This window comes from Pimephales promelas, chromosome 9 (assembly GCF_988280905.1).
Source record: "Pimephales promelas chromosome 9, fPimPro1.hap1.1, whole genome shotgun sequence".
Taxonomy (NCBI): domain Eukaryota; kingdom Metazoa; phylum Chordata; class Actinopteri; order Cypriniformes; family Leuciscidae; genus Pimephales; species Pimephales promelas.
The window spans coordinates 34,923,655-34,950,376 of NC_142777.1; the positions used below are offsets into that span (position 1 = coordinate 34,923,655).

Below are 26,722 nucleotides of genomic sequence, written 5' to 3' on the forward strand. Positions count from 1 at the left end.
ACTCTCTGAGGTGTGCATGGTTTAGAAACTGTCAAACTGTCAGGTTTTGTATTAGTTTTTAAAATCACAGCTGCATCAGAAACAACACTGACATTTAGATATTCAACATTTTGATTCAAATTCGATGGTGCATCCCATAAATCTGTAAATACTTAAAGGATTAGTTCACCCAAAAATGAAATTTCTTCCTGAAGCTCAATCGTGCCTTGTAACAGTGTTGTAGTCGAGACCACCTCACTCGAGTCCGAGTCGACACCGAGACCAGAGAGAGTCAAGTCCGAGTCAAGACCGAGTCCATAGAGAGTCGAGTCCGAGTCCGAGTCGAGTCCGAGACCAGAGACGGTCGAGTCCGAGTCGAGTCCGAGACCAGTGAGGGTTGATTAGCCTACCTAATTTACTTTTATTTACTTGGAGAAACCCCTTTTTTTTTTTACTGAATTTAGAGTTTAAAAAATATGATCAGTTTAGGGTAAAAAGGCCACATAGTAGGTGGTGTTAAAAGTAATTTTATTACAATTTGTCATGCGCAGTTGCGCACTAGAAAATCACCAATCACTGGGCGTGTCAATCAATTTAAAGAAATATTTTATTAACATACATTATTAATCATGAAAAATATTTTTAATTGAACTCGAGTGGACTCGGGAATAATTCAGAGTCCTAAAAAAAAAAATGTTCGAGTACGAGTCAATTACGAGTCCAAATGCACACGAGTCCATGACAAGACCAAGACCATTAAAATATGGTCTCGAGACCGAGTCCGAGACGAGTCCGAGTCTCGAGTACTACAACACTGCCTTGTAACACAAGAATGAACCTGATTGGTTCTTGCAGAAGCTCAAACGTGCTGCGTAACACGAGAATGAATCTCATTGGTTCTTGCAGAAGCTCAAACTTGCTGCGTAACACAAGAATGAACCTCAATGGTTCTTGCAAAAAGCTTAATTGTGCTGCGTAACACGAGAATGAATCTCATTGGTTCTTTCAGAAGCTCAAACGTGCTGTGTAACACGAGAATGAATCTCATTGGTTCTTGCGGAAGCTTAAATGTGCTGTGTAACACTAGAATGAATCTCATTGGTTCTTTCAGAAGCTCAAACGTGCTGTGTAACACTAGAATGAACCTCATTGGTTCTCGCATGTCACGCGAACACATGCTTGAGCTTCTATTTACTACAACTGATGTGTGAGTTGAAGAAAGTTTATATGTGAATACAAGCCTAAATTAAATCTGGTCAGTGATTGGGTCTCTTCAGAAATTTTGGTCTAAACTCCTCAATTCATACGGATTTGTTTTACAATATCTTTATGAACTTTTTGAAGCGTCAAAGTGGTAGTTTTCATTGTTGGGTGAACTAACCCTTTAATAATAATTCATAAATTCTGGAATTGTATTTGCTTGTTGCAATCATTGTTCCTGTGTATTTCCAGATAACTCTTGCATGTCCTTCATCTTCACAAGCACAAACTCTGTCAGCACAATCTCCAGATACATAACACTGGAATCTATTGACACAGAGAGAGAGAGAGAGAGAGAGAGAGGAACTGGGATGCTAAACATTCACATTCAGTGCCATGATAAATATTGTTTGCAGGCATGATTAACTGAATTACTGTCACTCAAATGAGATTAACCAATAGCAAACCACAACCATCCAATCAATTTCCCATGGACAAACTTAAGTCCCGCCTTACATTTACTCTCGTTCGAGAAGCTATTTCACAGTAGGGAAGACTAAAAAGACTATCAAAACTTCCATTTTTATGCCAACTTTAGAGAATTGAAAGAAAAAAGCTTTTGGAGAAGATGGGTCTTGACAGCCCGTTCTCATCCTTTAGCGTGACATTGAACGCTATATGACAAAACGGCGCTATACTACGCACATGGCACCCTTTATCGTTAATATAACACGCGAACCCAAGGCGTCATAAATCCTTTAGCGTATAATATGAGACTACCCTACCCTACACCACACCTAAACCTAACCATCACAGCGCGTGTTATATTAACGATAACGGGTGCCATGTGCGTAGTATAGCGCCGTTTTGTCATATAGCGTTCAATGTCACGCTAAAGGATATCTTGAAACACGTTAAACAGTCCGACATGCTCGTATCTGACGTCTACATCCCCTTCATGACCTAATGTGCCTTTCTTACACACCACGTGTGAATATGTTCCCTAACTAGTAGGCATCCGGAGCGTGCTAAACGCAGTTGGCTTTCGACGCAACAGTTACGGTAGACGATTCGCCGTAGGACACGAGACGAAGAGGCGAATTGCACTCTGCAAGTTAAAGACACGATCCAGAAAATGTGTCATGGGGAAGTTATGAGGCGTTTAAAGACAGTGAAAAGTTTCTCAGACAACATGGGGATTCAAGGATCATTTAGATTCAAGGTTATATCAACAGAGCCCCTCCTCGCCTTTACATATTACCGCTTTTATGAAATCAATTAGAACCGAAGGGAGTGAAGGAATGCTCAAAGAGAATGTTCGGAAAGGTATTAAGGTCAATGGAACTATTCCTTTTCCAAATGGATTTCCAAAACTTCTGGTATGAAACCTTGTTCTGGGAGAAATTACTTGTGTGGATGACAGCGAGCTCATTAGACAGTCTGCATGAGCCACTAGAGAGAATTTATTCTACTTCTCGATGTGTCAATAACAGACTCGAAGGTGAAACCGAGAAACCGCCGTCAGAACGGTGGTGCATTTTTTAACCGCTGTTACTCTCCCCCTCCGTGCGTCTCAAAGCTCTTAGGAGTCTTCTCTTGGCAAAGCCCTGAGACTTCGCTCTCCCTTTAAAAAGGAGGATCAGGAATGTAGGGTAAGATGTCTCATAATGTTGTGTTCTGGAATGATGTTTACAGCAGTAGTCAAGCTGAAAGATGGCCGGTTTGAGGGAAAAATGCCTTTTGTTTAACTTCTCACTGATGTTATCAGACGCCGCCACCTACAGCGCGGGGAGACCTGGGGATGTCAGCTGATTTAGATGTCTGACGGATTGTCTTTCTTTCCCCCCTTTTTATTATTCCTTCCTTTAGGCTGAATAATAGCAGGCCGTATTTTTTTTTTTTTTTTTTTTTTTTTTTAGATGGGTGTCCCCTCCAAGCTTGAATTACTCCGGCCAGGCTGATCTGAGAAGATCCTCAAGCTTGCGCGCACGGGAGTCTGTCCGAGTCTGATGATGTTTAATGTTTAATGCAGCGCTGCTGTTTTGGGTTTGCTTTGACTCAAACGCCAATTTTTAGTGATGGGATGAGTAGGAGGGCTGATGCAAGAGGTGATAAGACTTAAAAATATTTTAAAGTTGCTGAAAAATATGTACACATTATTACAACAACCTCACGGCACCACACGTTCTACATGTCCGCAGATAAATCTGTGCTTTTCTCTTTTTTCTCGAAATTACTATCGGCTCTCATTTTTGTGACCATTTCTTGGAAAAGGTAAATGTAAAAATATTTTTTTAATACAAAATATACCATGTATTTCAATGAATGAGGTCAATTAAACAAATCTTCATTCGACGAACGAAATGACTCGAAAAAAGATTTGTTCATTTTGATGAACGAGTTCGAACAGGAGAGTCACGAACGCGCATCAAGGCGAGCATTTGTGCTTATAAAACTTAAACTTTATTTATTTTTGAAATGAGCGATCGTTTCGCTAGATAAGACCCTTATTCATCGTCTGGTGTCGTTTAAAGCCCTTTGAAGCTGCACTGAAACTCTCATTTGGACCTTGAACCGTTTGGTTACCAGTGAAGTCCATTAAATGGAGAAAAATCCTGGAATGTTTTTGTTTTCATCAAAAACCTTAATTTCTTTTCAACTGAAGAAAGAAAGACGTGGACATCTTGGATGACATGGGGGTGAGTAAATTATCAGCAAAAGTTGCTTTTTTTTAAAGTTAACTAATCATTTAATTCTTCATGGCTCATATTCAACAAAGTGCTGCAAATATTCCTCAGGGATTTTGGTCCATACTGTCATGATATAGCATCACACAGTTGATCTGATGATTTGATCTTTGTGACTGGAAGAAGCCATCAGAAGATGGCTACACTATCATGAAGAGATCAACATGATCAACAACAATACTCAGGCTATGATTTCAACTACATGATCCATGATTTCATATTTTTTGCGTCCAAATTCTGACCCTACCCTCTAAATGATGCATGACAAATCGAGACTCATTGGAGGCAACATTTTTCCAGTGTTCTTTCGCATGTGAATTGTAGCCTCAGTTTGCTGTTGGTCTTCTGCTGCTGTTGTTCATCTGTTTCTAGGTTGGACATGTTGAGCGTTCAGAGATGCTCTTCTGCAGACTTCGGTTATAACAAGCATTTATTTGAGTTACTGTTGCCTTTCTATCAGCTCGAACCAGTCCGACCATTCTAAATCACCTTTCTTTCCCATTCTGATGCACAGATTGAACTTCAACAGATAGTCTTGTCCATGTCTAAATGCTGCCATGTGATTGACAAATTCGATGTTGGCTTTAATGCGCGTACCTAAAGTGGCTATAGTGTATGGATATAGTGTCTAGGGCTGTCAGTTAAACGCGTTATTAACGGTGTATTTTAACGGCGTCAATATTTTTATTGCCCAATTAACAGTCTTTTTGGCATAGCAAACTTTGTAGTTTTTTTCACATGCTTTTGCAACAAGACCTGGCACACTCTTAGAAAAAAGGGTCCTATATTTGTAGCACAGGGTTCTTTACTCAACTGCAAAAGGACCTTTTATGCAAAAAAAAAAAATGATGATAATGACAAGAAAGAACCCTATTGGCACAAAGGTTCTTTATAGGCTATTATTCATTCATATATTACATTATTCTGCAACATTTTGCAGTTGTAATTAAATTATTGTTCATTAAACTGTTGTAGTAACTTAATATCACATTTTAATCATGCTGATTTTGAAGGATAAAAACTGAAATGACACTCTTCGTGTGATATTGATTACTTACATTTTTTAACCCCCATATCTTGAATTTTGTGATCATTCATGCATTGCATTTTAGGGGTTCCAAATATGTAGCACTTTAGAACCTTTTAAGGTTCTATATAGAACCTTTTCTTCAAAGAGTGGTGCTGCGCTATGAAACCTATTCATTTCAATGGCTTGTGCTCCGCGAGGATGTTTTGTTGCTTCGTTGACCAAAGCGCAAGCGGATCTAGCTAGACCAGAATCAAAACAACAGGTACAACGCCACACACACTTGTTTAGGCTCGCAAGACAGCCAAAGAGTTGGTTAACGTTACTTTTTGATTGGATGAGGAGCGCGAGACGCCGAAATGGATGCCAATGAGATTCTGAATTAAAAAAAGTTTACTTTTAAAAAGTTGCCTAATGGTCCCATTGACAAGACCAAAGTGATCTGTGCAGCACGTCCTGTCTAAAATACCACTTGATGGCCAAGCACACACACACTGATGCAAATTCTCCGCCCCCTCGCCAATATCAGGACCTTGTCAGCATTTCTTTCACCGTTTTATTGACGGACAGTGTTACACTGAGAGATTATTTGCTCCAAGTGAGAAAGTTAGTGTGAAATTGAACACCGTGTATGCCAACGTTGTTATCAATAAAAAACAAAACAAAAAACAATTGCACAAAGCAATGTTTTAGGATCCATGTTGATAGGAGCATTAAATTGAGAAAAAATAATGGGACAAAAAGAAATCAAGAGCCGTTTAGAACAGATTAAAATGTGCGATTAATCGCGAGTTAACTGACATTAATGCGATTAATCGCGATTAAATATTTTAATCGCTAGACAGCACTAATTTTTACAAATGTTTTCAATCCCAATTAAATGCTGCTCTTTTCAAGGCTTTATACATCAAAAAATCCTGATTTTTTTTTTTACATTTTATCATGGTTTCCACTTTCCACCAAAAGAAACCCCATCGGTTTTAACATTGATCATAAGAACGTTTTATTGAGCACCAAATCAGCCAGTCATCATGAAAAAATCCACCAACCCCAAACTTTTGAATAGTACTGTATATAATTTGACATTTGAATATTAAAGTTAGACAACGGTTTAACTCCGGACCTTTGATCAGTGAAGCATGACCCTGGAATTGACCCAACATGTTGAAATGAATCATACAATCTCTCTGTAGCCGCTCCTTTCAGAGTTCACCACAACGGCCGACAGCTATTCTTAGGCAAAAGAAGTGCTGACTCCATCATGGACGACTCCAGCAGTGCATGACTGTCTAGGACACTACTTTTGATCTCTTTTAGTTGACCTGTCTTTTGCCTTTTAAAAATATTGCACCCTTGGGTCAGCTTTCGGTAAAATCCGTAAATATGGGTCAAGTTTTCCATGAGTGCCAGTCAGCGCTTGTTTTCTTTCAAGAGCGACAAGCAGAAAATAAGGTGTGTGCCGCAGCATGGCGGTCACTTTTGCGCAGAGCGTTTCTCATTGGTCGGGTGAGACTTTGCGAGAGAGACACGGGGCCAAACGCTCCTCCAAGATTGCTCTCCTCAGCAACCACACACTTAATAAAGGGCCATGTCAACAGAAATTTGGTGGCCCTCTATTCTCGACACAGAACAACCTTTGTCTCCTTAAATATTATTTAACTTTGCCTCAGGGTTTTGAGGGGGAACAAACATGCAAAACCAAAATAAAAGTTGACCTCTAATATAATCCTAACTGTCACAGCTCTTTGAGTGTCATTTTCAATTTTTTTTCCCCATAAAACCACACAGCTTTCGTCTCCCTCTTCTCAGTGAATCTGACCACAATTGGCCTCCCGGCTCAAACCGTGAAACACACAGAGAGCGTTTTGTGATTCCCTCGCTGTCTTTATGAACGTTTGCATATGTAGAGAATTGTTTTTATAGGATTACATATGTGTGCCTGTAGACAACTATTCTGAGAAACATCTGAGATGTGCTTTATGAAAGGAAAGTATTCAAGAGAACCGATAATGGAAAAAGAAACAACTGAAGATTTATGTGGATAGATTTCTATATATAAAAGTTTGGGGTAAGACTTTAATGGGTTTTTTTTAAAGAAATCTCTTCTGCTTAGCAAGGATGCATTTATTTGATCAAAAATACAGTAAATCATTAATATGGTCAAATTTAATTGTAATTTAAAATTGCTGTTTTTCGTGTGATGGAAAGTTGAATTTTCAGCATCATTATTCCACTCTTCAGTGTCACACAATCCTTCAGAAATCATTCTAATATGCTGATTTTTCTGCTCAAGATTTTTTTATTATTATTACCAAAGTTGATAAAAAATGATCGTGATTTTAACAGTAAAAGACTGTAAAAATGCTACTGTGAAAAAAGAAAAGTTTCTGTACTATATACGGTAAATAACTGTGATATATATATAATGGCAATGTAAAAAATAATCCTGTAAAAAACAGTCAACTACTGCCTCTGTGGTTGCCAGCATCATAACTGTAACTAAACGGTGTGTTACTGTTTTTGTGTTATATAGCTGTTAAATTAAAGCTTTATACTGTAGCTGACAATACAGTATTTAGCTGTTAATTTTAAAAACAGTAACACACCGTATTTTTACGGTATATGCTGGCAACCACAGCTGCCAGTAGTTTACCTTTTTTTACAGGAATATTTTTACAGTGTACATTTAATGTAATTTTACTGTAAAATACTGCTAAATTTACATTTTTTGGAAGTGAAAAAGAACAAGTCATTGTATAATTGTAATGTATTTTAACTGTTTTTTTTCTAATCACTTGTACATGACTAATATATACATTAGGGTTTTATGTTACATTTAAGGTTGTTAAATTAATTCTTATTGCATTTTTAAATGTCAACATGTTGCCATGATAAATTGTCTTATGGAAGAGCTGATTATGAGCTTTGATTGATCATTTAACATTACTGCTGTGATTGTTGGCTGTCAGTGTATTTACAATTGAACAAAACAGATAATAATACTTAAATGAACATAGTAAATTAACATTATATCAGATAATGAAATACGGTTTATTGCTTTTTAAAAAATTAAATGTTAAAATGTTATTTTTACCTGGAAAACTCTGGTAACCACAGCTGCCAGTTTTTTTCCCCATAAATTTAACAGATTTTTTTTTTTTTTTTTTTTTACAGTGCAGGAATCTCTGATGGAAAAATTCAAGAGAAAAGCATTTATTTGAAATGTAAAGCATTGTTACTGAATACAATTATTCATTTCTTTCAAAAATAATCTTTTGGAGGGTATTTTATGTGTTTCTCTTCACTCGCGTGGAATGTCTGTCATGTTCAAGCAAATTTAAAGTCATATGAATTTGATTTTGCTTTTGCAGCCTATTACACTTTGTAATATGACATATTTCAGAGATCAGCAATCAATTGGATGATGAAAGTTGAGCATGTCATGTCCACTGACAGGTTAAACTACTCTCTGACCCCCGTGTACTCAACATGAAATAAATCCCATTGGGATTGTCGCATGACAGAGCCGGCGTGATTCTGTCTGTCATGAGAGGGAGATTGTCTGGTGAGGAGCAGCGTTTGGGCCCTCATGCATGTCCTTCCTCCCGGGGGCCACCAGGGGCCCAAATCCTCTTCTACTGACAGGTGATTCATCTCATTAGTTTCTCTCTTTCTCACTCTATCTGGCTCTCCCTCGTTCTCTCGGGGCTCCTCATTGTCTTGCGATATGAGATGGCTCTTTGTTGTGCGTTGTGCAGGGCTGTAATTAGTGAACTGTGCGCGGGGCGTTTTTTCTCACAGAAATTCTTCAAAATTAATCAGTGCTTTCCCATTGATGGCAAAAGCCTCTTGACCCCCCTCCAAACAACCCCTCTCTTCAGCGCAGAGATGCTTTGGGGGAGAGCTCCTTTGTTTTTTCTGTCAAAAACATAATTATGTCATCACAGAGTCTGGATCCTGCGGTTGCTAGTGGAGGACCGAGGTATATGATATCACATTTCTATGTGCATTGCTTGGAATATATGGTTGAAATATCTATTATTATAAAGTTATTATTAGCAGTAGTAGTATATTAGTATTAAAGGTGATTTTTTGCATATACGTTTGTATTATGATCTATAGAAAAGAAATACATTATTAATATTTATGATGTATATATTATTATTATTATAGTTTATTTAGATAGGGACAGATACAGATAACATAGATACACTTTGACAGTGATCTGATGCATGTATCAATGTTTTTAGCCAAAGCTAATTTACAACATTAGTCCCTAGAAGGGCTTTTTTAGTAAAATGCAATACATGCAATACAATGCACGAGCAATACAAAACAATAAGGGCTTTTTGATAAAATGCAGTACAAGAATAAAAATACTAATAGAGAGAAAAATAATGGAATATAATATAAATGGCAAAAAAAAAGGGAAAAAAAAAATTACAAAAAAGGCAGAGTCGACAAGAACTAAATATGCGAACAACACTGTTTCTGAATTAACCACAATTTGTTTTTGTTTTTTTTGAAGATATCTAGTGTCGGGATGCATTTCAGATGATCTGGAAGAGAATTCCACAATTTTGCCCCTTTCACTGAAACAGCAGTCTGAGCAAATGATGTTCTACAGAAAGGGATGTTACAGTTGACTTTATATGTTAATATATACACTGCCGTTCAAATGTTTGGGATCGGTAAGATTTTTTAATGTCTCTTATGCTCACCAAGGCTGCATTTATTTGATAAAAAAATCGAATTCAAATAATAAACAGTAATAAATCATAATATCATTTAATTAGGGCTGTCAAACGATTAATCACGATTAATCGCATCAAAATAAAAGTTTGTGTTTACATGATATATGTGAGTGCACTGTGTATAATTATTTTATATATATGAATACACACACATGCTTGTATATATTTAAGAAATATTTTCATGTATATACTGTATATAGATTGATATATCATTTATATTATATATAAATATAAATATTTTATGCATGTGTGTGTATTTATATATATAAAATAATCATACACAGTGCACCCACATATTATGTAAACACAAACTTTTATTTTGAATGCGATTAATCGCGATTAATCGTTTGACAGCACTAAATTTAATTTAAAAAAATCTTTTCTATCTGAATATATTGTAAAATATAATTTATTCCCGTGTTTTCAGCTTCCTTCGGAAATCATTTTGATATCGATTTGCTACTCAAGAAACCTTTCTTATTATTATCAATGTTGAAAACAGTTTTTATGATTCTTTGATGAATAGAGAGTTTTAAAACAGCATTTATCTTTTTTGCACTCTACAACTTTGCTCTTTCTCTCTTTATATTGTAAATACCCATTTTGCTTCTTTTGTAGTTATTAATCTTTCTTTTTTCCTCTAAGACTTAATTAACATTGAGTGTGTTCCCCTTTAATCAATGACCTGAAAAAGACAGAGCAAAGTGAAGGTCATTAATTTGCAGATATTTACACATTTGCAGCCAGTGTTATTTCCGCTTCAGTTCTGCGGGTGGCCGGCCTCCGATTATTTTCTTTACTCCACTGAGAATTATTGACGTCACCTCCCACCTAACGTGTAATTAATCAGAAAAACGAGCCGCTCGTATCAGGTAGCAATATCATCTTGAATGACAAAACCACCTCAACACAAGGTTTTTTCCCTTTTCACAATGAGCTTTTATTACAGGGTTCCCAATCACTGCACTCTTTCTTCATTCATCATCCTAATCCCGCTTTTTAAACACACTCACAATGTGTTGTTTGTTTTATTAAATGACTAAAGTGCCTCTTTGTTGGAGTCCAACCACCTGATTTTGTGGTTATTTATTGTACAGCACTATGCCAATGCATAAATGACAACCAAAGACTAGACATTGTTCTAAACTGATAATAGTGTGAATATGTTGAGTTATCCAGATTTGTTGTCAATTACAATTATTTTTGTCTATTAGGACCAAGGAAGGATGATTGGAGATACAGTATGAAGAGGACACCATGGTAGTTTTTGATGAATGGATGCTAAAGTAGAAAGACTGAAAGGGGGAAAAGGGAAGTTAAACTAAACTAAAATAAAGATAAACAAGCACAAAACCAGCCGGACCTTTCACCTGTGAGCTGATCCAACACATGTTTTCATAAGCCAAGACAAGCAATCAGCCATTGTGGCCCTTCTCCAGAGCTAATGATGTCAAGTGAATCCCTCGCAAAATCCTCTTTTTAACATGCGGAGTGAAAGACCCCCCTGAAAGCGAAGGATAGAAGTGCTTACAGGCTAAGAAAAAAACCCCAAAGAGAAGCGAATCGAATGTGCCCCGAAAGACCCCTCTGTACATATCATATCACTCCACAGGGAGAAAAGGGCTCGCTTCTTATTAATGTTGCTGCTTATTGCTAGAATATTGCTTTTAATTGCTGCCCTGGATTTCCCGAGCTCGCAAGGACGAGTCAGAGGTCATAGACGATTAATCAATGGAACGGAACATAATGGAACGGCCCCAAACTGCGGGTCAGGGGTTGGACAATGTGAACGTTCAGCTACTTAGCTTCCTTTGCAACTTTGTGACAAAATCTGTTTGCCCAACACCAATTAGGCTGGCTTTCCATGCGCTCCGCTGAATGGGTTTGACAGAGAGGGTCATCCTGCGACGTGACAGCTGGCCTGAGCAGGAACAGGCGGGCCTGTGTCCTCCGCCGCATAATTGGTGTCCCTTGCAACGTGCCGCTTCCCAGGGGCTCGGCTCCCTGTTCCTGTGGAAGCCCTAAATGAGTGGAATCAGGGCTTAATGGGGCTCCTGCGAGTTTTAAACAAACACAGCACAGCCCCCCACTGTTCTACATGTGCGCCTAACAGCAGGGAGTCCCTCCTCACGCCGGACGCTTACATGCGCTGTCAAGTCACCTTTATTTCTATCGCGTTCTATCCAATACTGATTGTTTCAAAGCGCAGTGATGTAGCATATAATATAGTAAACAGTCATTATTCAGCTGAAATCAGTTCAGTGTTGATTCAGTTCGGTTCAATAACTGTGTAAAGTTAATCAGTTCAACTAAAGCAGCTCTGGAGGAAACAGTGATGTCATCGTCCGGCTCTGCTCATCAAATAGGGTAAGTGCAGTTAAGTCGATAATACTGCCGAATATTAAGTGTCCCCAACTAAGCTGGCCAAAAAGCGACAGTGGCAAGGAACCCAAACTCCATCCGGTGACAAAAATGATTCTGGAAAATACATAATGTGACTACGTCAGACTTCCTACTTCCGCTAATTTCATTTCGCTCATGTAGTCAGTCTGAGATAGCAGCCTATCTTTCAGTTTTCCACCCGCCCAATCAACGAACAGAGGGCAGGCTGAGAGCCGTCACGTGGACGCTAAGGCCGTGCGTCCACCAAAGCGTTTTTTCACGCACCTGGCGTATGTTTTCAATTGTTTTCAATGGGAGCGACGCGTTTTTTAAACGGCTTGAGCGTACCGAGGCGCAGAGCGTTTTTTTTTCACGCTGAAGCGTCGAGCACCCAGCGTTTTTTACTGGTCGCCAGGAGTTGAAAAATGTTAAACTTTGGATAAAACGCAGCGCTCATCACTGTCACTTTTTACCCAGCCATCCAATCACAGTGGAGGAGGGGCGGGAATAATACCACACCGACCAACGGTCACAACATTCAACTGCTGCATATATTCTGTATCATAGCAACGAAACGTCTCAACGGAAAAAACGCTGCGCTGCCGAAACGCTCTCAAGCGCCCAAAGCACGGCGTCTTCAGCAGAACATCTAGCTTTTTCAGCTGGCTAAAAACGCTTTGGTGGATACACGGCCTAAGTGCCGAGTTTTATATTGTAGGTCAGAGAAATCGAAAATCGAAACGGGAATCGAAACGAAATTCGAACGGAAGTGGGAAACGAGACACGGGATGCATGCACCTTTCTTTTCCAGTCCTTAAATATTTACATTTTTCTGGCAAAAATTAGTTTCGAGGCCGTGATTGTACCATGAATGTGTAGGTCAACTTTGCATAATCTGCAAAAGTCATCTACAGCCATGTTCACTCCGGTATTTCGCACGCATCATCAAGTGTTTACATAGACGGTGGGCCGATGGGAGATTTCGTGTTTTCAGACGATCTGTGTGGATGGATAACCCAGTTTTTTTATACATAACCATTACACTTTTCAACAAAGCAAATAAAAATAGTTGCCATTCACATACTTTGCACATTACTATTAATATCTGTAACTTTCTCCAGGTTATTTTCCCGGCGAATACAACATGCGGGGTCCGACGTGCATGACGTATTTGTTTTGCGTGCGTGGGAAAGTGTTGGTGATGTTGATGGGTTTGTCAACACACTGGCGCGCTGATATAAAGTTGCTGTCTGTGCACATCTTTTCGAGAAGTGATTTTAGCCCGGGAAAGATTGAACTTGTTAACTTAACACAATCTAATCCCAAGTCATCATATAACTGACGTCTTGGGACTTTTTTGACCATACGTCAACATCTGCCGATTAGTTGACGATCCCGGGCCGTTAGGTGACGAGGTAGGATTAGGGGTAGGTTTAGGTCTGGGGTAGGGTTAGGATCCGATAACGTCATCTAACCGACGTTTAAGGGTACCCTAAAAAGGCGGATGTTGACGTATGGTCAAAAGACGTCCCAAGACGTCATTTATATGACGACTTGGGATGAGACTTTGCCCACTTACGCTACATATTCAGTTTGGCACAAAATGTGAATGTAGAGGTAACGTTATGCATTCTCATGCATTTTGTCATACGATATCCTGTCGTTTCGTTCTTAATCTTTAAAAAATATAAGTTACCGTTCTGATTTCACACATTTGATCCATGGTATTGCTTGGACACACATGAACATCATAAAAACCATAGACATCTACAGCAGGACACAACGTTAAAATAGCCAAAATTATAAAGTTATGAAACTTTACCTTGCCCTCAGTCAAAACGATTTGCCAAGGAACAAATGACAGATTAATGAGACCAAAGATCGCCCGTTAGATATACAAAGGACGAATTATGTGTCACGTTTAACCACTAGACATCAGAGCGAGCGGCAAACGCCAGAAGATTTACAGTGGAAGTTCGATGCACGATGTCTGTGGTTCGATGCGGCTATGTCGGCGCATAAGATACGGCATAAATCAACTTATCTGATTGGCTTACGGGTAACCAATGAGTTTAAACTTCAGAGAAGCGCCCCCTAGCGAGAGAGAAAACACTTCTCTATTATGCCATTCCAGATGAAGCAAAGTGAAGTAGCAGAGTCTGGTATTACCAGGCTAAATGTGACCCGGCATTTGTCCCGGGATTGTTTGATTTGGGTTAATTCACACTGCCATTTGCCGGGAACTGTGATTGCGTTCACACACAACCCGTAAAGATCCCGGAAAGTGTGACGTCGTTGCCATAAAGCATGTCGCGAGATTTGTTGGGGGTGCTCCTTTCAAACTTGGGGGTACTTAAAGATAATATTTTAGTTTTAAAGGAGTTTAGTTTATTTTTGAAAAAGGGAATCCCTGCTATAAAAGAGCTTCTTATTGCTGATCCTTGGACCAAGGACAGATCTCTTCTGCATTACTTCTTACACTGAAACAACTACATTGACTAATGTTCTAGTACATCCATTCCAAACAAACTCAAATAGTCGATTATTGCAGTTGTTTAAACTAGAACAGTAACGTTTTCTCAATTCTCCAGAGCAGAAGTAACGTCTTGATTGTATTATAGGGCTTTTCTTTTCGTAGGAATGCTCTGACAACAGAGACACATCACAAAGCTTGCGTTAGCGTATGCATTACTAATGTGTTTACACAGTCAAGCACGCTGGGAAGCCTTGAGCTAGTCGTGGACAGCAGACTACTGGACTTTGAGAGCGTACTTGCTTGCACACCTTTCTTTCAACACTTGACGGCTCGGATGGTGTTGTGTTGGCGGTCGAGAGTGTTTGATCAGGGTGAAGAGGTCAAGGTGAGAAAAAGCCCAAGCCAAATAAAACCCCCTCAGAAGTTCAAACCAACCAGTGACCCTAAACAACTCTACCTCAAAGAAAGAAACTGAAAGATGTATAAAAAATGGATTGTGGTGCAGGTTCATACAGAATAACACACACACACACACAGTGACCCCTGCAACACTCCTTCCTGTGTTTGGTAATGCTAAATGGTACCAGGAACTCATGTGGTTCCCGAATTCACAGGCTTGCTTTAGGGAATCCATCACCGTAAGAACGAGTGCGCAGGTTAGGTTTCCTTTTAATGAAACTGATGAACAACTAATCAAAACTCAACAGTGGAGGAACCAGGGCAAGCGGAATCAAGGGGACCGAAGGGATCGGAGAAACTCGGTGCGAGACTACAGTGATTTTGCAGCTGCCTTCTATCTCCAAACCCAGAGGCCCTTTACTAAGACGGGTCCAAATCAAGGACAGTAAGATGCATTATCTTGACAAAAGGGTCAAAGTGTTCAATGACTCTATTTAACCCTGTAAAGCCAAGTCAGAAAATTAACAGTTTACCAAACCTTTAGACAGTAAGAGTATTATATATATATACGTGTTGAGTAGCAAGCTTTTTATGGTTCATATAGTGTGATATGCGAGAATATGGAGCGCAAACTTGAGAAGAAAAAAATTGTTCAGAGATTGAAACTGAGCAAAAATATGCAAATTGTTGCAGTTTATGACATTTATATGACCACAAATAAGATTGATTTCTTATAACTTGTAATATAAATCAATGAGATCTTTATAATTGTATAGCAGACTACTTAAAATGCATTCGTCACTCTATATCTCCGATGATATGCATTAGTAAGATGACATTTAAATGTTTAGTTTTCTGATCAAAGTACTGTAGTTTTTATTGGCAAACATATGTAATTCAATGATGAATGAGAAAAGCAAACATTCCTCAAAAGCCTGTTACATATTTTTTGCTATACATTTCAACACACACAAATTGTAAATAATCAAGTTGCTTCAGTCCAGTTCAGTGAGTGTCCATTATGCAATATTACTAATAGTATAAAGTTATTCTTACATTTACTTTATAAAGATCAGTACAGCAAAAAGACACGAGAACCACAACCTAAAATGGGACATTATTATAATTATAATTTTGATAAAAAGTATAAACTATCAGTCAGACGACAGAAGCCATGTAGATTGAGTGCATCAAGTTTTTAGCAAGTTTGATTATGTTTATAATTCAGGGGCCTTTGAAATTTGCGTATCAATTACGATACAATAGGCTTTAAAGGGTTTTAAAAACCAACCCGATCCTAATTTTGTACGAATTTTACGTGGTGGCTAATTCGTAACAATTCGTACGACCTCACTCATCAATTTTTGCTAAATCGTAAAAATTTCACGAGTTGGCCAATTCGTACGAATGACCTACCCCTGATCCCGCCCCTAAACCTACCAATCACATTGGTTTAGACAAATCGTACAAGTGAGGTCGTATGAATTAGTACGAATTAGACACTTTTTAGTCACTCGACGAATTGGTCGTGAGATAGCGTTGTTGGTGCATTGTTGCTCATAAAGGCATCATATAGGTAGTTTTGAAGATTTGCAGGTGTATGCATGATGAGTTTGGTGCTTTTGTCATGTGAAAACGCTTTCCCACATTCTGCTAGGTTCAGTTGTGCATGTGTCTGTGCACCAGGGCTGGCCCTCGTCTCTCCTCTGCAAGTCTGCTAATGATTGGGGCCGGATTAATCATTGGCCTGCTGTGGACCCCACCGCTGACTGACTCCTTGTCTTCTGCCCTGTGTCTTATCAAAGCTGAGCCTGGAATGTGCCGTCTCGACATCCCCACCCCTCGCTCACGGCCAACTCAACACACAAACCAGCACCAGTGACTCGAGCAGGACAGAAGCTCACCTCAATCAACCCATTTTAATGCATTGATTTTCTCATGCATTTAAAGGGATACTCCACTTTTTTTACCACTCCCCCAGAGTTAAACAGTTGGGTTTTACCATTTTTGAATCCATTCAGCTGATTTTTTGGATATTTAGAAGAATATCAGATACCAGACAGTTTCTGGTCTCATTGACTTCCATAGTATTTTTTTTACCTACTATGGAATTCAATGAGACCAGAAACTGTCCGTTTAATGATATTCTTCTAAATATCCGAAAATTGGCCGAATGGATTTGAAAACGGTAAAACCCAACTGTTTAACTCTGGGGGAGTGGTAAAATGAGCCTATTTCCAAAAAAAGTGGAGTATAAGTCCAGTCACCCGTTCAAAATGGAGAAAGCCTCTGCGATATTGTCATGAGAGCTGCCTTGATGACATACCAAAGCAAAGCTAACAAATATGTCAGAAGAACTCGTTTGTGAAACGTAAACGCGTTCCCAAGTAAAACATATATAAAGAGATCGTTAAACATGCGTATCACAGGACTTTTTTTAGAATCTAAATGAGAAGCGAGTCAAAAAGCGAAAATTCTTTCAGATAAATGGCTTTTCAAACCAGTTGACCCATCAATCCAACTATTAACAGATTTTTTTGGGTGTATGTAAATGTAGCTGTTTTTAAAACCACAATGAAATCTAAATATTTCAAAATATATTGTAACATCAAGGATGATTGGCAAGCTGGCACTCATTTTAGACAACACTAAACAACGGTGACATTTATAACTACAATCTACTATAAACACTCTCCGAAACCACTTTCTCAGTCCATCAAACTCAGTCTGATTTGACCTCAGCCACAAAAGCATGCTGGGTAAATAATATATAATCGGTTATACACTTCTCCTCTTCAACAGTTTTTCCTTCAACAATCAAAAGTTCTCATTGTTGGAGGAAGTCAGGTCTTAAGTTTTTGAGTCGAGTCTCAAGATTGAGTTCTTCCTTTGCAGACAGCACACCAATCCCGTCAACCCTCATCCTTTAGATTATATGAACATCTAAACTTGTGAACTCTTGTTTTTCTTCACCCTGGAGGCCTAAAATCTCTCATCCGTCTCACAACCAGCCTGTGTTACCTTTAACCAACATCACAGCAACCTGGGAGGGAAGCAGGATTAGCCATGAATGATCACTAACACAACAAGCAACATCAGGAGGCTGCCGGAGGAGAGAAAACACACACACAAACAGAGTCACACAAAAGTGCACGAGGACACAAACACACACTCTGATTGACAGATCACTACAGGAGGGAAATTCCCACACCCTGTGCAATTTGTAGAAGGGCCAGAATGAGTATGTGCTTATACACACACATAAACACTCAAAGCCGTTCAGAACACTCACACAGAGAATGAATTGTGCCTTTTTATAGTATTTATTTGCATACACAATCAGCATTGTTTTAACACATGAATTATGCAAATGAGGCAATGGCGCAAACACAATGCGGATGCAACAATCCTTGTACAGCATAAATGACAAAAGTTCAGCCGTATGTGTTATATGATGCTAGTGTATTCCGAACATTTTTTTTTACGTTCACTGAGGCTGCATTTATTTGATCATAAGTACAATAAAAACAGAAAAATTGTGAAATATTATTGCAATTCGAAAACATATTTTATATATATTTTTAAAATATAATTTACTCCGAATGTAATGTAATGTCCGAATGTAAGTAATGTAAGTTTCTGTCAGAAATCATTCAATGTCAATTATTATCAATGTTGAAAACAGCTGTGCTGCTTCATATTTTATAAACCTCATTTTATGAAATTCATATTTTACTACCTTGCAAAAGTTTGGGGTGATTAAGATTTTAAAATAATATACAAAATAATTAAATACAATAATAATTTTATTCAGCAATCATAAGTGACAGTAAAGATATTTATAATATTACAAAAAAAGCAGCAGAGGTGTTTTCAAAATTAATAATAATAATTCAATTTAAAAAAATCTTGAGCATCAAAAAATAGTTATGATTCTAAATTCAGCTTTTCATGAAATATTACATTAGAAAACACATTTTAAATTGTACTATTTGACAATATTGCTGTTTTCTTTCAAAAACATTAAAAAGTCATAATTATTTCGAACTTAAATATAAAAATAAATCTAAATTTCACATTTGACAGGGATAAAAGTTCAGCAGGACTTATTTTACATATTAATCATCATGTAATGAATTAAATAAAAAGTTAAATAAATGTTGACTTTTATGAATAAAATTAAACTATATAAAATAAATAATGATTTTTAATTTCAAGAAGAATTTAAATGCACATACTATAGGTGCACATTTTGGACCTAACTGGACAAAGTGTTAGTCACTATATCACGAATTTGCCCCTCCATAGGTCGTCATATAGAAACTTGCTATCTCTCTTTCTCTCCTTGTGTCTGTAGGAAACCAAGCTTGACTTAGCCTTCAAGTCTTGATTTGAATGGCATCCTATGAGGTGAGCCATTCACTTGCATTACAGTAAATCTCTTTTGGGTCTCCATTTGTCTTTCTATCCCTTTCGTCTTTTTAACTTTTTCTCTCATCCGTCACTACGGATGGACAGCTTGCTAATGAAGGAAGCTGAATGGAGTGCGGAGGCATTATCCTGAACTTCTCATCCATTCAGAACGGCTTCTGGTTTAATGGCTTAGGCCACACAATGGCAGATGTAAATAAAGATCAAATGAAAGAGGCCATGACACACTCGAATAGCCATGGAGAGATGCTATCTCCACAGGCTGATATTCAAAACCTCTCGGGAAGGCGATAAAGGACCTTTCCTTGTTGAAGAGTGTCTACCTTTTTGTTTTAAATGCTGGATTGGGTTACAGAGAAGACCGAACAGGTTATAGAGTTGACTGAGTGTGTGAGCTTGGAAGTTGAGAGAGCTCTGAGAGTGAAAACAGACTCTATAGTGTATAGGACAAACTCAAGCAGACTGACAGAAACATAGCAGACCACCCTTACAGTGGCTGCGGTTCATACTCTTGAAGTGCAGAAAAGGCTTTCAAAGTCATGCAAAGAATTCGGTGAGTTAATATAATTTACCAGAAAGTAACGCAATTAAATTGAGGAAAACTTCTCCACACAATTATTTTAGGTTCATACAACAAGACTAGAAAAATTTCGTTAAACAACAAATGGTCGCCTTCACTCTCAGAAAAAAAGGTACAAAAGCTGTCACTGGGGCTGTACCTTTTCAAAAGTACCTAGAGTGTGCATTTTGGTACCTTAATGGTACATAGCACCTAAAATGTACATAATAGCACCTATTAGTAGCTAAAATGGACAAAAGTTTTCCCTTTTGAAAAGGTACAGCCCCAGTGACAGCTTTTGTACCTTTTTTTCTGAGTGTTGTATCCAATGACTGTTAGCTAGCAATAGTGGGAGTCAACTTATTCGCTGATTGCGTACTTTTTTAATTTTGCGTACTTAGTAGGTACTACATTTGAATTTACTTTGTGACTGGGTTGTATGAATGTAATCCGGCCGTACTCCGCCATGTTGTAACTGTCGTACCGGTATCAGCTATGTTGCTTTACGTTATGTTGCTTTGCGCTGTTACACTACGTGAACTCACTCTGAGGACCACACAGAAGAAGATCAATAGTTGATTTTTTTTTTTTTTGTACACAAAAAGTATTCTCGTCGCTTGATAAACTTAAGGTTGAGCCACTGTAGTCATTTGGACTATTTTAACAATGTTTATACTAACTTGTTGGGCCGGCAGGTTTCAATTACAATGGAAGCCTATGAAGGAGTGAGACAGCTTTCAGATTTAACAACATGACATCATGACTTTTGCGTAAACGTTATCTCTACGCATTTTGAGCTATCCGCGTGTATGTCTACGCCATTAACGTCCGAGTGATTCCGCGTGTCTGTACTCGCCGTCAAATGTCTGCGCGAAACGAAGCAAAATGTAGATCTACATCTGGGGAACGATCTTTTTTTTTTCCTAGGATGGTAAGGGAACAGTCATAAATGCCATTAACCCCAGTGACGCTTAGGTTTAGGGACGGGGTTGAGGTAAGTCATATATTTATATATACAGTAATAACTTTAAGTCAACGGCGTTCATAAACTCGCTGAAAAGCGATTATGTGCCTTGATTAACACAGTCTCATCCCAAAAAGTCATATAACTGACGTTTTGGGACGTATTTTGACCATACGTCAATATCCGCCTTTTTAGGGCCCCCTTAAACGCCGGTAGATGGCGATCCCGGGCCGTCATACAACTGACGCTTTACCTTTAACGTCAGTTAGGTGACGGGTTAGGTTTAGGGTTAGGTTTAGGTATGGAGTAGAGTTAGGATCCCATAACCTCATCTACCGACGTTTAAGGGGGCCCTAAAAAGGCGAATATTGATGTATGGTCAAAAGACGTCCCAAAACGTCAGTTATATGACGTCTTGGGATGAGACCGGGTTGCCTTGATAACACGGCAAAAATGGAAATACGAATTGGCGTGTCATACACGCTACTTCATGAGATCAGTCTCGATTTAATACAAAATACCTTAATTTGTGTTTCAAAGGTGAATGAAAGTCTTACAAGGTTGGAACATAAGGGTGAGTAATTACTGACATAATTTTCATTTTTGGGTGAACTATCCCTTTAATAATGCCAAGCGAAAACAGGGTCAAAGCAGCACCTGATAGACCTCTGTAAGGTTTGATATAGAGTGAACAGTCAACATAACTTTACTCAAAAAAACACATAAAAACTCTTCATTTTAACATTTGCTTTCTTAATTCAGTCCCAGGCAAAGGATGCTGAGCACTAGAAATTTATTGTACAGTAGCCGTTAACAAGTTAACATTCATTTTACAACTTTAAGTGGATTGGACGTAAATTGCTGGGTTTTGTACAAGCCTAATTTAAATGAATGTCTTAACGATGATTTCTGACTTTGAACATGAAGCTGGACTTCAACAGGTCCTGTGGAGACAGATACTATTCAGGCACATTGTGCTGCTGGGGGTTTAATCTGTCCATCAGGGAATCACAAGGAAGCTTCACTTGAGCGCTGATAAAGATGCCTTAAGCAGATCCACACTAATCTCTGTCCTGTAAAAAACTCACATCACTCAAATGCTAGACGTGAAGGTAGAGTATAGCATTCTTGTGTTTTATAGTCTGGGGAAGTACCTACAGGTGTTGCTGTACAAATATCGTCCTACCACATGTTCTGAAATTATTAGAGCAGAGGTTTGCATGACAGCGCTTGGCCCTGGACCGGGAACAGTCAATTTCAGGATGAATCAGCTAAAAGAATAACAAACAATGAAATTCCGATCTTTATCATACATACTGCAGCATTTCACAATGCCTGTCAGGATCATCAAGGCGTCTTAGTAGTGAAATCTGGGATGGTATTTACAAATAAAGTCCTTCATCGGGAATTCGTATTATCTTATTCATATCATAGACATGCTTATTAAAATATGTTGAAAATGCCGAAAAAAATGTTTATATTATATATACAGTATAGCCTATCATTCCACAGAACTGAAAAAAAAAAAAATGTAATGAAATATTGACCAATTGTAAGACTGGCACTGTCCGTGCCAAATATCTTCTCATTGATATATAAAAATAAAATGCAATAAATAATTCCATAGACAAACTATTCAAATGTGAGATTTGAGCTAGTTAGGAATGAGAGTAAGCTTGTGTGGGGCATGCTGACAAACAGAAAAAAAGAAAAAAAAAACTAAAAACGTATCATGTAGGCTGTTTTCAGAAAGACTTCTGATTTCTGATGAACGCCTGCCTACTTCCCGATGCTTGATAGGGACTTTCCACTCTCAGACTCTCATTAATCAAAGCAAACTCATCAAAAAGATGAATGTCACATTTTAGTGATTCATTCCTGGTGGGGGAAAAAAAAAAAATGACGCCCTGCCCTGAAACACTGATTTCACTTTTTAGCAATTCAAAGTCAATTTGTAGGTGTTGCTTTGTCGTGTAGCCGCACTGAAAATCACCGCCAATGATTGATGACAAACCTGTGTTTTCTTTAGTCTATTAAAGGCTGCAGGTTTTCCTGCTCATAAGTTAAACAATAGCAAAGATGTTCAAGACAGGAGTGGTAGAACTGACAAGAAAAACATCTGGGAATATATTTAATTTCAATGGGAGATCAGAGGTTTAACAGAATTATTAATGAGTTGAATAACAATAGAAGCAGAAGGAGTTGTCGGTGTTTGATGGCTCTTTTCTTGGCACGGAAAAAGACGTTAAATCGCAACAACGGACTCGGGATATTGATGAGTTTTCATTATGATGCACATTCCAAAGCATTCATGCGCACACCGTTCGTTGCAGACTCACTGAAGCTCGGAGCGTGACTCAGGAATGATCTTCTCATTGTTGAGAAATCCGCTGGATGAAGCTGGAAAAGTTGTAGGGTGGATATCCATTTTCTGCCATTCTTTGGCTAGGGGTGTCAGTCTAACCATAACAATATAAAAGAGTATCACTTCACGGTGTCAGAGAAGTGTTGCAGATATGTCCTTCCTTCACTTAAGGAGTCTGTGGTTTGGGGCCAGATTCAATTTATGCCTTTGTCTCCTATCCCGGGTTAAGCTGTGTCATTTGTAACCAAGACATAACATGAAACTTTTGTTCCAAAGTGCTATTCGGTCCTCTCTCCTTCCCACTGAGTTCACAATTTAATAAAGTCTGGAATATATTCACGCACACTCCATAAACAAAACCGCGCCATTTCTCAGCTGCAGTCTGAGAGTCGTATCGCTCTGAACAATCTGTCTCTCTGTCTTGGCCTCACTCTTGCCTTTGGTGAAAAAAAGACACTTTCATCCACTTTTATTGTTAAGGAGACTAAATAAGTTCGATTCTGATGGGTTCGGATATCCTAGCGAGTCAAAATAAGGAAATGTTACGGGACAAAAAAAACATGGAGAATGAATCAGCTTTCATTGGATTAGGTTTGACCCCGTTGCTGTGGGTTTCAGTTAAAAAGTAGTAATTAACACATGAGAAGCGATTAAACGTACATTAACATTTCAGAAATCATGTATTTTAAAAATGCTGTTGAAGCATCGTCAAACATGGTTATTGGCTGCTTAAACATAAAATCGAATCATATTCCATAACAGATGGGGGCAGTATACCTCCAGAAAGTGAGTTGTGCCGCGACGGCGCGCACTCTCACGTCTTCAAACAACACAAGCGAGCGTTGTTTTGCTCTCTCTTTCTCGCGCATATTATTCAAATCATTTGACACGGTAGTAAAAGGTTGGAAGACCGCAGTTTCACATGGAGCATTTGGAGATTTTTAGAGATTAGAGATAGAGCCAGACCAATATTATCGGCCGATATTAGGCATTTTCCATAATATCGGTATCGGCAGTTATAAATGGCCGATAAATGAATATTTCAAAAATAAAATAAAAACGAACGAAACACGCTTCAATCATCTCTCCTTGGCCTGTTATATTGAAAATGTATGTTTTACAACTTGCAGTATGATGTTATCTATTGCTAAATTATGGCTCATCATAGACTAGCTAACCACAAAGCTAGCTAATGCCACTATCATCAGTGGAAGACCGCTAACGTTAACATTAATGAGCTTGGAAACCACAGTGAACTTTTTCTGCCTAAATAAAGTAATGATTACTGTATTTATAACTAGCATATCTCTAGTTACCGTCCCTGCATTGTAAAATGTAAGTTATACTTGCGAGGAGTGACATAGAGAAAAAGTATCAAACGTATCTTGTGCAGAAAAGTTAGCTTTTCTTTTACACCTGTGTGAAATCCAACAATATTTAATAAAAAAAATATATATATATCGGAATATCGGATTTTAAAGCACAAAAATATTTGTATCGGTATCGGCCTTCAAAATTCTTTATCGGTCGGGCTCTAATCAGAGACTCAATGAACAACATCTCAACACTAAATGATGAAGACCGTCTCATAGACGCCTGTCTCAAAAACAAGCTGGTGCATTTCGACGATATGGAAAAATAAAAGCCTGGGCTATTATTTTAATTTTACGGTATTTGTTTTGTTCATATTACACTTTTATTGTTAGTTTGAATTAATTTGACAGACAGCATTCGATGATGTTGATCAAGCTAGCGCCATTCAGAGCTGCCAAATCTCATGAATTCACTGTGAGACACACGAAACGTGTACTGCAGTTTGGCTGGTGGTTATGTTGCCTGCCTGCATACCGCCTCCCATGGCCGAAACTGGTATTACGACATCTGCTGGGCCGGGGCTAGTAATTTAGCATGCTAATTTAGGTTTATATCTAGGCAGCACTTTAACTTGTCAGTTTTTTAATGACATCATTGCACTTATTTCTTCTCATTCTTTTGATGCGTGTAGCTCATTTTTTTTGGATATTTTTACCTCCATTATTACATATGGCACCTTTAAACTGGGAAAATGAGAAAAACATATTCCCAATCACAACGCAACCAAATACAGAAACGTGCTGCAAATACTCACAACACAACCAAATAAAGAAACACACTGCAAATACTCACAACACGACCAAAAACACACTGCCAATACTCACAACACAAGCAAATAAAGAAACACACTGCAAATACTCACTACACAACCAAATAAACACACTGCAAATACTCGCAACACAACCAAATAAACACACTGCAAATTCTCGCAACACAACCAAATAAAGAAACACACTGCAAATTCTCGCAACACAACCAAATAAACACACTGCAAATACTCGCAACACAACCAAATAAACACACTGCAAATTCTCGCAACACAACCAAATAAACACACTGCAAATTCTCACAACACAACCAAATAAACAGACTGAAACTAATAACACAACCAAATACAGAAACACACTGAAAATACTCACAACCAAACCAAATATAGAAATGTGCTGCAAATACTCACAACTCAACCAAATAGCACAGATAACAACGGAAATGCTTCAAGGGGACTGCAGTGACAAACTTGCTTGGACATTATTGTTCAATGTCTACCGATCAGTGGTGTTGTTGATGATCTAAAATTTGATTTGAACATCCTGATAATAGGATTCCTTAGCCTTTTGGATATTATTAGCCAACATAATAACTGAATTAACAATTACAACAACGCAAAGTATTATAAATGTTTCCTTAAAAACAAACAAACCGAGTCAGGCATAAGCGACAGAAGGACAAACCCCCCAGAATGGGAAGTCCTTCTACAAAACAAAATCATTACATTAGGAAAATACATTTTCATACATCCACCAGTCAACATAAGAAAAAAAATATTGCTTACTTCTGATTGAGCGTCAAACTCTTAGTGGGGCATCAAACTCTTAACTCTTGGGGACTGCAGATGAAAAGTAGTATTTGTTTACTAATTATGGCATATTTACATGTTGTGTCTTACAACAATGTTCATTAATATGCATGGTCCTATCAAATAAACTATTAAACTTAAACTCTTAGTTTCCCAATCAGGACTATTGATTGTTTGAATTCATAAGGCATGCTTATTCCTCCATTACCAATCTGCTTCTTCTACTCTCTACTCTCAACAAGGAGAGTATTACTCCTTGTTGCCCCCTCAAGGTGTGTAGTACAATTACAACCCCAACCAACAACACACAACAACAAAAACATGTACACAGATTTGACTGTTACGGTATACAAATACAGAAAATATATACAGAAAAACTTGGTGGTACAGTCAGCAAGGTCAATGACACCACAAATATGCAATTTGAATGTTAACCTATGGTTTAGCAATGGAGAGTGTGAAACATCAGCAGGATTGATTGTTAACCCC

General features: G+C 38.2%; 1 long non-coding RNA gene across 2 annotated transcripts in view; it reads right to left on the reverse strand.

The window, feature by feature from the left end:
- LOC148977592 (uncharacterized) overlaps nt 1-26,457 on the reverse strand; it is a 163,511-nt gene extending 137,054 nt beyond the window's left edge. For both annotated transcript variants that reach the window (XR_016169744.1, XR_016169743.1), the window contains exon 1: nt 26,210-26,457. This is a non-coding gene — a long non-coding RNA (uncharacterized LOC148977592). The remainder of the gene's footprint in view (nt 1-26,209) is intronic.
- Between the last annotated feature and the right edge of the window lie 265 nt (nt 26,458-26,722).